Below are 14,515 nucleotides of genomic sequence, written 5' to 3' on the forward strand. Positions count from 1 at the left end.
GAGCTAGAGAAAGTACCCAAGGAGTTGTAGGGGGCTGCAACCCTGTAGGGGCAACAACAATATGAACTAATCAGTACCCCCTGAGCTTGTGTCTCTAGCTGCATATGAAGCAGAAGATGGCCTAATCGGCCATCATTGGGAAAGAGGCCCCTTGGTCTTGCAAACTTTATATGACCGAGCACAGGGGAATGCCAGGGACAAAAATTGGGAGTGGTTGGGTAGGGGAGCAGGGGTGGGAGGAGGGTATAGGGACCTTTCAGGATAGCATTTGAGATGTAAATAAAGAAAATATCTAATAATAAAAAACAAAGCCAGGGGAGTTATTTCAGACATCTGTTGGATCAGTTATTACCTAAGGCTGGCTTGGCTTGGTAGGATAGCTAATGAAACTGACTTGAAAGGCACAACTTTTTGCTTTTTTTTTTTTTTTTTTTGGTTGTGGAAGCTCCTTCCTACAACTGTCTTTTAGCTTAAGCTTGTACTATACTAGAGCAATATGTTAGGATGCAACTAAGTTATATGTTAAAGGTCTATTACTCTTTTTTTTCTGGTTCTGATATTGTTCACTGAACAGGTTTTTGTAAAGTATCTGGGAGTTGGTAAATCTCTTGGGAAAAATTGATGGAGCCAGAAAAGACATACTACATTGATTTTAAAAGGTGATTAAAATACAAGACTAAAATGTTAATAAGGTCAAATGCATGAACACTCAATTCAGATTGCCTTGGTAAGAATGAAAAGGAGAAATTCGGGGGGGAAACTACTACCAATTATAGGAAGTTTAAAACCAGAATCAAAGTAGCATTGAGTAGGGGGAAAGTCACTAAGACAGATGATCTCCATTCTAAATGAAATCTAAGGTGTTCACTAGCAGGCCCTAGAGAAAACCACTGACCACTGAAAGCAAGTATCTAAGTTGCTGAGGTATATCATAATTACAGGTATTAAAAAAACATATTCTCACGTTGAACCATAATTCAAAGTTGTTTCTGAAGCTTTCAACCCGAAGAGAATACCCCACTGTGATAGGTAAGATGAATACTTTGAAACACACACTCTTTTCTTCATTTGAAGTATGCTTTGATAGTATGTTGCTGGAAAAGATGCAGCTAAAGAATCAAATCTCATGGAATTGCTGGAGATGAGCCACCATTTGAGTTCATTTTGTCAGACTATAAGGCATGTCTCTTTGAGCCCTGTGATCAGTTTTCCCTCTGTGCCTTGCCTTGGAGCTTATTTCTTCTAAGTGTAGTAGGCAGTGACATCCAAACTCTTCAAATTAGTCACAGTAAAAACTGCATTTTATCTTGTGACCCAGAATCCTCTCATATTTACATCATACATAAAAAATGGAATTCAATTAGTTGCTTACAGGAGCATGGAGAAGGTCTTTTTTTTAGGGACATGGGTACCTTACCAATGGCAATTCCCCTAGAAAACATGTCCTAACCATGGACATTGTTCTCTGTTTTGTTTTGCTTTCTCTTATGATTTGTTTTATCCTATTTCACTTCTTCCTACCTACTAATTTTTATTTCATTTCTTTCATTTTAAATGCCAATGATGATTCAGTAGAGAAATTTTAACAAGCCCATTAAAAGCTTGACAATTGCCTTAGAAAGCACTGTACTGAATGATGGCTTGTCTGATTCAAGGAAAACTTTGTTGCCTTTTCTATTAATTGTTTGCACTTTTAGTGAGCAAATCTATTCCATTTGATGCACTACATGTCTGGACATACAGTTATATTTTTGTCTATTCATCCACCAGTTTTTATCACCTTAAATATCTTTTTCAAACATCAAAAATGTCAGGCACATAGGCATGAAGCATATATAGAATGAAAAACAATGGTGCTGCCTTTAAGGGGTTAGTGTTCAAAAGAAAAGAATAATTTAAGCTCTAATTCCATAAATATAAAATTTGAACATGATAGTTGATATAAAGAATTACCAAAATTCAGGGCTATCAATTCATAAAATTCTTGTTTAGAAAGAGTAGCTAGAGGATGCTTCTCTGCAAAGACAGCATCTCGAGTAAGCCCCAACAATTGCTCCCCGATAAGTGATCCACTCTTGTCTTAACAAGGGCCATGTTCCCAGGCTAAACACCTGATTTCTCAGTTCAGAGACAGATAAAAGGAGCCTTTTGGCTAAACTCTGGCAAATGGTACATGACTGAAAGTCACCTGCATCATTTCTTGGCACTGTTCGTAACTCAGTGAAGGCACTACCCTGGCTTGTTTCTCCTACCAACTAGTTGAGAAAGTACACACATGTGGACATTACAGTTGGGTATAGAACACAGGTTAACACTATTGACATACCTGCCAACCTTGCAGCTCTCACCTTTCTTTGGGCTTTCCCATGGAAAATAACGAGTGTGGCTAAGACACAATGTTATTGAGTTACTTTCTTCCCATCCACAACATATTAAAGATCAAAATATTAAGGATGAAAACCACTCACATAAGAATTGGGCTTTGGTTGTAGTTAAGGAGTTGAAGGCATCAAACAGTACCTGGATTGTACTAGGTAAGTGAAGCATAAAATAGAGTGGATCAGATCAATAAAAACAAGGCTATGATAATGGTATTTGGAATAAGGATGATAATAATTTTTTCTAATGTAGATGACTCCACATTAGAAGTTCCTAATTCCAATGTGAACATTTTCAGCACTATCTAGACATACTTAGACCTGGCAGTTCAAACATTAGCTAAGGACCTGTTTATCTCCTGATTTGATTGGGTGGCTCCAAACCTGCATAGCCCAGATACTCATTTGAACAATTTGAGCAGTCTTTATTTTGGATGAAAGTTTACAGGCCCCCTAACTATACATGAAGGACTCATGGAGTCTTTGTGAGTTTTATTTCCACAAATTTCTCTAAATGGTCACATCATTGCTTTACTATTTAGGACAATTAATGTCAATATTTATTCTTGTTTTATTGTTATGAAGTGAAACTATTTCTACCTCAGTCAGCTCTAACCACAAACAATATAATCCAATTTACTTTCCTTCTCACCGATTATTTCCACTGTCTTTTATGCTTAGCCTGTCAGTAAATCAATTTCAATATTTAATAGTTTAACATTTGCAAGTGAAAAGTTCTTCTGTTATTTTAATGTCAATATGTCCAGCTTGTATAAGCCTTTAAAATGATTTGAAGCCCATCTTACTGACATGCAGAGATAAAAAAGAAATTTAATAATAATAATAACATATTGAAACCTGTTTTTATTGATAGAAATCTCCAACTGTTTTCTCAAAACCATCCAGTTGAGTGAAAGAGCTGCAAAATATTTAAACACAAGGGTTGCCTAATTAGCTGGATACATTTGAAATGTAACAACAGAATTGTACATCTTAGGCAAAGGAGAGTCTTGTTTGCAACTGGGATAAAAGCATAATTTACCTTGTATTATAGTGAGCAGACATTTAATGATAATAACTGCAGGACTCTATCTTATCAGAATCCTTGACAGAGTTTTCATATGTTCACTTTTAATTTTTTTATCTGTTCTTTGAGAATGTTTTCCAGTGTGTTTTGACTATATTCACCCCATTCCAACTTCTCCCTGACCCAGAGTTCATATGCTGTTTTAATATATTAATGAAAAGCTATAGCAAACACAGCAGTATTAATAATTTCTTTGGGATAATGACAAAATAAGCATTATTTAAGTAGCTTGGTTGGAACTCAATCTAAAGCTTTAAATAATGACCATTAAAGAAAAGGCAGTAAAATGCCTAATTCTCTTTCATAAACCATTTGCCTATTTCCTCTGCCATAAGGGTCTAACAAAGCTCATAAATTTAGTGGAAACTGAGAAAAAGGCCTGGTGAAGCATTTTCCATAACTGGACCAGTGATTAAGGCTCAAAATTAAAAGTCACCTAAAATGATTTTAAAGGACAGTATGTAAATCAACCCCTCAAAAATAATTTCAAAATTAAATTCCAGTCCTAATACCATAATGTTACCCAGATACTCAGAACATTCTATAAAATGGGTCTTTCTATAAAAGCTAAAAACTTAAAGCATTTGATTCTGTACTCCATGGTTTGTCTAAAATAGAATGGTTAGACAGTGACTCTCCCCCAGTGATTCACAGTTTTCATTGTCAAATCAACCACTGGATGTAGCTATGAGATATCATCAAAGGTCATTGTGCTTGACCACTTAATAGATAACAATGCCTTTGGCATGATAAACACTGAAGTGATGTCTTTATGCCCTTCATTTGTCAATTATCCCTGTTTTGTCTCTCACCAAGCATAGAAAGGGAGAGAAGAAGGGTTGCTGTCGTTTTAGAATCCTTAGAAAGCACACTTTAAGGCCTCAGTACGCATCACAGTTACAATTGGACTGGAAATAACCTCCTTAATTTTGAGCACTTCTATTTTCTGACTTACAAAATAGCTCATAATAACACCAACATGAAGAAAACCAGGGGTGGACACTGGTACAGTCCCTGCCCTATAGCTTACACCTACACATGTATCTGAAATTTGCTGGACTTATATTCTGGGACACAATCAACAGATGCCTTAAATGTATTCTCCTCAAAAGAATAAAAACCACAAGCTATATAAGTCACATTTTATATATAGTGTTAATCTGTTTGATATGCAGCAGTAACCAACTGGGAAAAAAAGAATACTACAGAGAAACTATAAAGATGTTAAGCATGTATTCAAGTATTGAGTACCTGTTAGCTTATGTGGCCATGGCCTGTGTGTCTTTGAGACTGCTTTTCTTCTTGTTTGTGACATTGTAGAGGACACGAGAGGACTTGACACCAGAAGACAGTGACCCAACTGATCTCTCTTGACTTAGTAGTTTTACTCTGCCAGATACAGGTTTTGTGATATGAAAGGGTTTCAATCCCAGATTCCTAACTGATAAGAGAGAAGTTGTGTGGAACACTGAGTTATATATATAAACAATATAAGGCAAATTATTTTTCATTGGATTTAGGAACACATTCACTGAAAATTTGGCTTTAGGGCTTATAAGATAGGTCTGCTGATAAAACCATCTCTGACCAAGCCTGAAAACCTGACTTGGATGCCCAAGGAGAAGGGAACTGGCTCATGAAATTTTCCTCTGGCTTCCATGGATGCTATACGTAATAAACAAATTGCTTCAACATCAACAGATATTGTTAAAAGGTACTTTAACAAATATCATTATGAGACAGGTCTAGATGCCCATTCCTATGTTTGGAACCCAGTCATATCACTTATGTCAGTCAGCACTGACTGACAAAAGGATGTTATTGAAGCTGGGCAAGGTGGTGAATATATTTAATCCCAGCACTCAGGAGGCAAAGGCAGGCAGATCTCTGACTTGGAAGCCAGCTTGATCTATATACCAATATCCAGGACAGCAAAATACAATTTCAAAACAAACAAAAAAGGATGATAATTTATGTTCTATGCGGCTTGGTTTCTCTCATATAGAACAAGTTAACCTCCTAGGACATCAGAATTTTTGAGAGGATTCAAGATGAAGTGCATGATATCTCTGCAAATTTCCTATAATCTAAAACTATTCCTAAAAAAAAATAATTACTTAGTAACTCCAATAAAAATTCATTGGTTCACCAAGTTTGACTTTGGTACAATTGTTGTAAATAAATAATAATACAATTGTAAGAACAACGGCAACCAAAAGCAACAAAAACAAACAAACAAAAACAAAAACAAAACCAGGGGCTAGAGAGAGGACAAAGCTCTTGGGTTAGGGATCTCACAAACAGCAATAACTCCAGGTCCAGGGAATCTGGAAGCATGCTCTTATGGCCTCTGCAATCAACTGTGCTTATGTATACATACACCAGCACAGACACACATGCCTGCTATAATTAAAAATTAAACTAAGTCTACAAAAATAACAATATGTTGTAGATTATAGTGTTGAAGGTGTCCATGGTGGCTACTGTTAGGGAGGAATTTTGTTTGCATAGCCAATATCTAGCTCCTACAGGCAGTACAACTTGCTAGCTAAGTACACATTCTTTCCATTAATGTTAGAGACCAGGTTGAGAAAACCCAGGCATCTTACAACACAGGCATCTCACAGCCCAGGCATTTTTACAGCATGCAGCTGAGAGCCATATAATTCTTTGTTTGGAGCCAGTTGCCCCCTCTCCCTTCAAGGCTGTTTCGTGGGAATCAGCAAGATTCCGGTCCTAAACAAACATCAAGGACTGTTATGAGAGTCTTCCAGTATTCTAGAGCTGCCCAGAACTGTCATCTTGGGCTGATAGGAGGACTGGAGCTTCGAGATAAGCTGCCCAGTGTTTCAGAGCTGTGACGTCAAGGACCTGAGATGAATCACTGAAAGTTTCAGACTTGCAGTCTGAAAACCGCCCCCATTTGTCCTTCACTATGTTCCTTTGATGACTCCCTAACCCCTCTCTGTATACTATAAAACTTGAGCCTTTTCCTTCATTAAATGAGACTATGACAAGCATGCATGGTCTCCGTCTCTTTCTTATTCCCATTTCAGTGTAGGTTTGTGATCCCCTTTGAGGACCATAGAATAACTAGTCCTTCGGGCGAGGATACATTAAAGCCTTTTTGCGTTCAAATCCTAATTTGGATAGTTACTAGCTATTTGAATTTAATAAGTATTAGCTCCCTAGTATTTTGGCATCTGCACCTACCACATGTATATGATAATAGAAATACTATTGCTTAGTGTTATTGTACAGATCAAATGTGTTTGTATTTAGTACATAGGAAGATTTTGATAGTATTAGCACTTATTATTATTGCCATCATCATCATTAATGCCACAGGGAGATAGATTAATATCTGTCTCTGGGTGCTAGCTAGAAAGTATAATGAATACATATAGTAAATTTTATGATAGTGTTTTGAATCTTCTCCCATTTACTTCATCAAATATCATATCAGTTGTCATTGTTATAAGGCTAGCTGTTGTTTCCCTCTCAAATATATATATATAAAACTACACATTGAGCTATTGACTACTAGGAATGGGAGCTTCCTAGTAGTTAAACTGTAACAAGGCTAGACAGCAAAGCTCTCGTCAGAACTCCCTAAGAAAGAGTGTGCTACCAGGCCACTGTTGTTGTTTTCCAAATGTGAAGCAAATATGTCACTGAAGCGATCTCTCCACAACCCAAGCCTGTGATCCCCTGATGTCACCAGTCATTACTCTAATACCAACTTTTAAGAACCCATCTGGAAAGGGAAATTTGGATCCTTCCCCACTAACTGGGCTGCCTTGTCTGGCCCAGTGGGAGAGGACGTGCCTAGCCTTGCAGAGACTAGGGTTAGGGTTAAGGTTTGGGTTAGGGTTAGGGTTAGGGTTAGGGTTAGGGTTAGGGTTAGGGTTAGGGTTAGGGACTATGTGCCAGTGTGGAGGGAATACCCAGGGTGGGGCCTCCATCCTCTCAGAAGAGAAGGAGAGGGGAGATGGGGAAAAGGATTGTGCAAAGGGGTGACCAGGAGTGGGTTAGTGAGCAGGATATAAAGTAAATAAGTAAATTTAATTAATTAATTAATTAAAAAATAAAAAAAAAATAAAAGCCCATCTGGAAAGGAAATATATTGAAGCACTAAGGGGAAATGATGTAAATATCAACTCTGCAGATCCAAAATGAGGAGGACTGTATTTGCCTCAGACTGATGAGAATGCCCAACTCAAGTTCATCGATTAGCTATGTCACCTAACACACAACACATTTTACTCTAACAAGTCACAAGAATTGCCAAGACAGACACTGGAGAAATTGTCTTGTCTTTAAAAAATGGCCCTGGGACTCTACCCGAACAAGTGAAAGACCTGTATGATTAAAAACATCATGTCTCTAAAGAAAGAAATTGAAGAAGACTTCAGAAGATGGAAAGATCTCCCATGTTCGTGGATTGGTAGGATTAATATAGTAAAAATGGCCATAGTGCCACAAGCAACCTAGAGATTCAATACAATCCCCATCAAAATTCCAACTCAATTATTCATAAAGTTAGAAAGAGCAATTCTCAAATTAATTTGGAATAAGCAAAAACCCAGTATAGCTAAAACTATTCTCAAAAATAAAAGAATTTCTGGGGGAATCACCATCCCTGACCTCAGACTGTACTACAAAGCAATAACGATAAAAACTGCATGGTACTGGTACAACAACAGACTGGTAAATCGGTGGAATAGAAGTGAAGACCCAGAAATGAACCTATACACCTATGGTCACTTGCTCTTAAACAAGGAGCTAAAACCATCCAGTGAGAAAAAGACAGAATTTTTAACAAATGGTGCTGATTTAACTGGCAGTCAACACGTAGAGGAATGCAAAATGATCCATTCTTATCTCCCTATACAAAGCTCAAGTCCAAGTGAATCAAGGCCCTCCACATAAAACAGATACACAGAATCTAATAGAAGAGAAAGTGGGGAAAAGTCTCAAACACATGGGCTCAGGGGAAAAGTTCATGAACAGAACACCAATGGCTTGTGCTCTAAGATTAGGAATTGACAAATGGGACCTCACAAAATTGCAAATCTTCTGTAATGCAAAGGCCAATGTCAACTGGACAAAACGGCAACAAACCGATTGGAAAAAGATCTTTACTAATCCTATATCTGATAGAGGGTTAATATCCAATGTACACAAAGAACTCAAGAAGTTAGAATCCAGAGAATCAAATAACCCTATTTAAAAATGTGGAAGAGAGTTAAACAGAGATTCTCAAATGAGGAAACTCAAAGGGCTGAGAAATACCTAAAGAAATGTTCAATATCCTTAGTCATTAAGGAAATGTAAATCAAAACAACCCTGAGATTTCACCTCACACCAGTCAGAATGGCTAAGATCAAAAACTCAGGTGACAGCAGTTGCTGGGAAGGATGTGGAAAAAGAGGAACACTCTTTCATTGTTGGTGGGATTGCAAGCTAGTACAACCACTCTGGAAATCAGTCTGGTGGTTCCTCAGAAAACTGGATATAGTACTACCTGAAGACCCAGCTATACTACTCCTGCACATATACAAAAGATGCTGCAACATGTAATAAGGACACATGCTCTGCTATGTTCATAGCAACCATATTTATAGTAGCCAGAAACTAGGAACAACAAAGATGTCCCTCAACAGAGGAATGGATACAGAAAATGTGGTACATTTACACAAAGGAGCACTACTGCTCAGCTGTTCATGAAATTCGAAGGCAAATGGATGGAACTTGAGAATATCATCCTGAGTGAGATGGAACTTGAGAATATCATCCTGAGTGAGGTGACTCGGTCACAAAGGAACAAACATGGCATGTACTTACTAATAAGTGGATATTAGCCCAGAAGTTCGAAAAACCCAAGATTCAATTCACAGCCCATATGAAGCCTAAGAAGAAGGAAGACCAAAATGTGGATGCTTCAGTGCCTTTTAGAAGGGTGAACAAAATATTCATAGAAGGAAATATGGAGACAAAGTGTGGAGCAGAGACTGAAGGAAAGGCTATCCAGAGACTGCCCCACCTGGGGATCCAACCCATATACAGCCATCAAACCTGGACATTATTGTAGATGCCAGGAAGTGCTTGCTGATGGAAGCTTATATAGCTGTCTCCTGTGAGGCTCTGCCAGAACCTGACAAATACAGAGGAGGAAGCTCACAGCCAACCACTGGACTGAGCTTGGGGGTTAAGGAGCTGAGGGGGTGGGCAGCCCCATGAAGGGAACAACGGTGTCAACAGGCCAGATCCCCCAGAGACTGTACCACCAAACAAAGAATACATGTGGAACGACCCATGGCACTGGCCACATATGTGGCAGAGGATGGCCTTGTTGGACATCAGTGGGATGAGAGGTCCTTGGGCCTGAAGGTGGTCAATGCCCCAGTGTAAGGAGTGCAAGAGTTGGGGAGCACCCTCATAGAGTCAGGGGGAGGGGAGATGGGATAAGGGGTTTCTAAAGAGGAGACCTGAAAAGGGTAAAGCATTTGAAATATAAATAAAGAAAATATCCAATTTAAGAAAAAAATGGCCCTGGAGAAATGCTCTCCATGCCCAGAAACTATACTTGATCTTTGTTTCTCACAGACTACAACAATCAATTCCTAGGAGGTCAAAATGGGTCAAAGCTCTAAATGTAGGCCTATAAAACTGCTAGAAGAAAACTCAGAGAAAATACTTCAAGACCTTATCATAACTAATGCTTTGGGGAGTAAGACCCCAAAACAAGGCAACAGAACCAAATATGAAGAAATAGGATTACAGCAAACACAGTTTACACTGAAGGGGAAAGCTTAACAGAGTGGAGAGATGACCTGCAGGATAGACAATGCTGTCATCTACAGCTAAAAAGAAGGTCCCAAGAGATATAATACCAATGTAATCAGACAGATACAGAAAGACAAACATTTCCTTCCGTGGCATCTGAGGAGGGTAGGACAGAAAAACCTATCTGAATGCTGAATGCTGAATGGTGATTTCTACAAACTTGAAAAAGTAGCGGGGGGTGGGGGTGGGGATAAAGGGGTGTTGTGTAATGGATACCTAAAATCCAGAAAGTTAGGAAAAATGAGCATCATGTATACCAGAGTACAGTAGGGTGGTTACAGCTCACTGTAACCTACTATACATGTTAAATAACCAGAAGAACCCACTGCCCCAAACATATACAATCAGTAATGAAGTAGAAGCATTCATTACCTTGATTTAATCCACACAAGCTTTATACATGTATTGGCATATCATACCATATCCTATAAGTATGTACAATTACTACATGCTCATCAGTAACCGATGTATTGAGTAGGAATATTCAACAAACACATAAATAAATCCAGGGCCGGAGAATATTGTGTTTAAATTTCCTGACAAAAGCAGAGTGAGTGTCGATAAATCCCAAGATCTTATAAACTTCCGGTGAATCTGTTAAGGTAATGCAAATATGTTTGTTGTCCCTGAAGAGATAAACAATTACTTAGTAAATACATTGACATTTACTTCAACCTCTGACAGAAAGTAAGTTTAACTACCACAGTGATATTGCTTAGGAGCTGAAACTTCACATAAAATTGTTTGTTGGCTTGAGACATTTCTTACGTCTGAAAGAAGCAAGTGTCTTGTGAACGCTCGTGTTTCATCATTCTCTTGACAATGGGCATGGAGAAGACTTACTCTATTCAACAGACTCACATTTGGACTAGCTCCTGGTAGTGTGTTTTCTGCACTCATCCCACGGTCTACAAACCCAATTGGCCATAACATGCATGTCCTCCTCATGACTCTGCCTTAGGTTTTGAGCACATGATTGAAATGATGCCTTAAAGCACAACTTAAAACATTAAATTCATTTCAACATGTCTTAATCTCTCTGTGGGCAAAGCATGGGGTTTGTTGTTGTTGTTGTTGTTGTTGGTTTTTTGTTTATTTTATCATGGCAAGCAGTGTGCTGTGCCTGCCCTAACAGGAATTATGAAAATCTTGTATGGAAAGTCTATGGTCATTTGCAGGCCTCATGATGGTTAAGAAATGGTTGCCTAAGGACCAGAGTGGCCCAGAAGACGAATCCAAGATGTTCAACTTCAAATCTTGGTTCAACAAGTCAGCCATGTGACCGTGAAGAAACCTCCTAACCTGTCAGATCACCAGCTTCAGTGCCCCAAACTAGGGGATATTACACTGAATCTCACTGACATAGAAACGAACGCGATCATTCACAAAAGGTTATCCACATACATTAATATAATTACCAAGTTTTTTTCCTGACAGAATTTTGTTTTACTCAAAACAAGAGAGATCTCATTATTTTGGCCTGGCAATATGCATGAAATACATAGTCTCAGAGTGTTTTTATTAGTCCCCTAATAAAATGAAGTAATTCTACACAGCAATCCTGTTATCTCCCAAAGTGTGTTTTCACCCTTGTAATAACATTTGAATTTTGAAAAACCTGACCCGTGCTAGAAATGATAACTGCTGTTTGCACAGTTTCCCTGGGAAGAAGGTCCTAGGGAAATCAACTAAATTAACTAAAATCACATTCCTGAACACCCCAAGCCACATGTTTGCCAGGTCGTCCCTGGTGACGTGAGAGATAGAGGCAAGATCATTACTTAGGTGAACTTGGAATGAGTTTTTCATTAACCTGCTCATTACATTTGATTAGCAAACAGGCTTTGTGCTTTCCCATTATTAATTATTGTCTAAGGGAATGTGAAGCCACTGAAAGATGCCGGTCATCATGTACCACTAACGCTGATGCAAAGGCTGATGAGGCAGAAACCAAGTACCAATGCCCAGGAACACTCTGCACAGGTGCTGAGTGTACACACGTAGAGACCCATGGTTGTGCCACCACACATACATTCAACCAAGCCTTTGTATTCACAGAAAACACATACCCTAGGTTATCAATAACATTCTTCATTCTGAATATCTTCTTCTTCTGTCCCCATGAGCTGATTTGTATCTGTCACACGGCAGAACTGAGTTTTGATTCAGAAAATATGGGCACTCTGTTTTGATATTAGCTAATGCACGCAGAGAAAGAGTCTGATGTGTTTCATCTGTAGCCTTGAACACACAATTTTCATTTGCTGCTTTTACAGTTGATGTAAAAAAAAAAAAACAAAAAACAAGATTGAAGTTTTAATGTCTGGCCAAGCATGGAGCAGTGGATCAGAAAGCTTTGTTGCAGTGACCTTTGGAATAGATTAAGTGTATGTTCCAAAAGCCTTTTAAAGTCTCTCATGAGTGAGAATATCAAAAGGATACAAGTGGTAGGCAGCAGCTTTTCTGAAGTGCCCATTTGCTTAGCTCTCTTCTTATCAACATACCAGGGATGAGGCAGTGACCCTTGGATTATCTGTCAGGTTTCAAAGCCTTTTTTGACTGAAGGCCAGCAGTGACACCAAAGGACCAATGGGATATGGCACTTATTTGAGCAGTTAGCCTCCAGAGAGTCAAGAGAAAGCTGCCTCTTGAAGTCCAGTCAAGAGATGGCTGGTCATTTTGCAAGGCAGTGGGAACCTTGCCAAAGCTCATCTGGAACTGCCCTTGGCACACACAGACCCTGCAGGCCTGGGGTCATCAAATCAAGAAGGGAATTCCTTAAAGCCACAGAGGATCCTGTGCTCTTTAAGGACAGAGAGCTTGCCTGTCACTCAAACATACTTGTTATGCCCAAGTGTACTCCATTTGAATACACAAAGGCACAGAAATGTCATTGTATTCTAAAGAATAATTTTTTTTTTGTAACTTTGAGCTGAGCCTCTGACCCCTCAGCCCCTGATTGGACAGCTTACTAATGGTCTGTCTGTTACAAGTTGTGCTGTAAACACACACACACACACACACACACACACACACACACACACACAAGCTCTTTGTCAATGTTTTACCCTCATACCCTCATTTTTAGGAAACATATGTTTCTAAACATGCTGGAACACATTTTAATATCTTTGAAAGTGGGACATCAGTGCATAAGAAAACTTCTAACAATGGAACTAAAGAGTACTGTGTTCAGGAAAGTTCTCTGTGGGGAAAATAAAAAGAGATAAAGTGATGGTATTTGTGATATAGACTTTCATTGTATGTTGAAGTTCTTCATTTTTTAAAAATAATTCAAATAAAATGTTAATGAAATATTTTTTTTTAAAAAAAGAAGCTGGTGAAAACTACAAAGCTACTGAAATTTAATAAAACTATTGACTTTTTTTTTCATAACCTAAACAAGGCTGACTGGGGAGTGCTGTAAGCATTATGCTCTATATATTTTGATGCATGTATTTTGCTATATACCTTTTCCTTTATTTAAAAACACAATGAAAGGAAGAAGGCAATTCACATTCTCATGGGAGAAATTATCTATGGAAGACAAACGAGGACAATGGTCGAACTGGCTGCAAGCTTTCTAAACTGCTAACTAAAGGCAAAAGGTTAGACTGTTAATTCCTCTAAAGATCCTATTTAACTTTACTGAGTCTACACCTACCTGAGCCCTGTTTCAAAATCATTGTTATTATGGCTCCCTTAACATCCTTGTGCTGGAGAGGGATGGATTCATCCATGTTCAAGGTTGCCTGAGAACCTGTTAGAACAGAAAAGGGCCCCTCTAGACCATCCACTAAGCTTTGATTCTATTTGCTGTTAGACCTGTTTTGATCTTGAACTTGAGTTCCTGAAACTGGATCCCTTCACTTTGTTAAGATGTGCTGTACCTGCTTGTATTATGAATGCTAATTATGTTCCCCAAAACAAAAACAAACAAACAAACTGTACGAGAGGGTCTGCCCATAGTTTCTGGGAACCTGCTCCTCCCCCTTGGTTTTGATTGGTAAATAAAGATGCCAGCAGCTGGGCATGGTGGCGCATGCCTTTAATCCTAGCACTTGGGAGGCAGAGGCAGGCGAATTTCTGAGTTCGAGGCCAGCCTGCTCTACAGAGTGAGTTCCAGGACAGCCAGGGCTACACAGAGAAACCCTGTCTCGAAGAAAAGAAAGAAAGAAAGAAAGAAAGAAAGAAAGAAAGA

Source organism: Mus pahari, chromosome 9, assembly GCF_900095145.1.
Source record: "Mus pahari chromosome 9, PAHARI_EIJ_v1.1, whole genome shotgun sequence".
Taxonomy (NCBI): domain Eukaryota; kingdom Metazoa; phylum Chordata; class Mammalia; order Rodentia; family Muridae; genus Mus; species Mus pahari.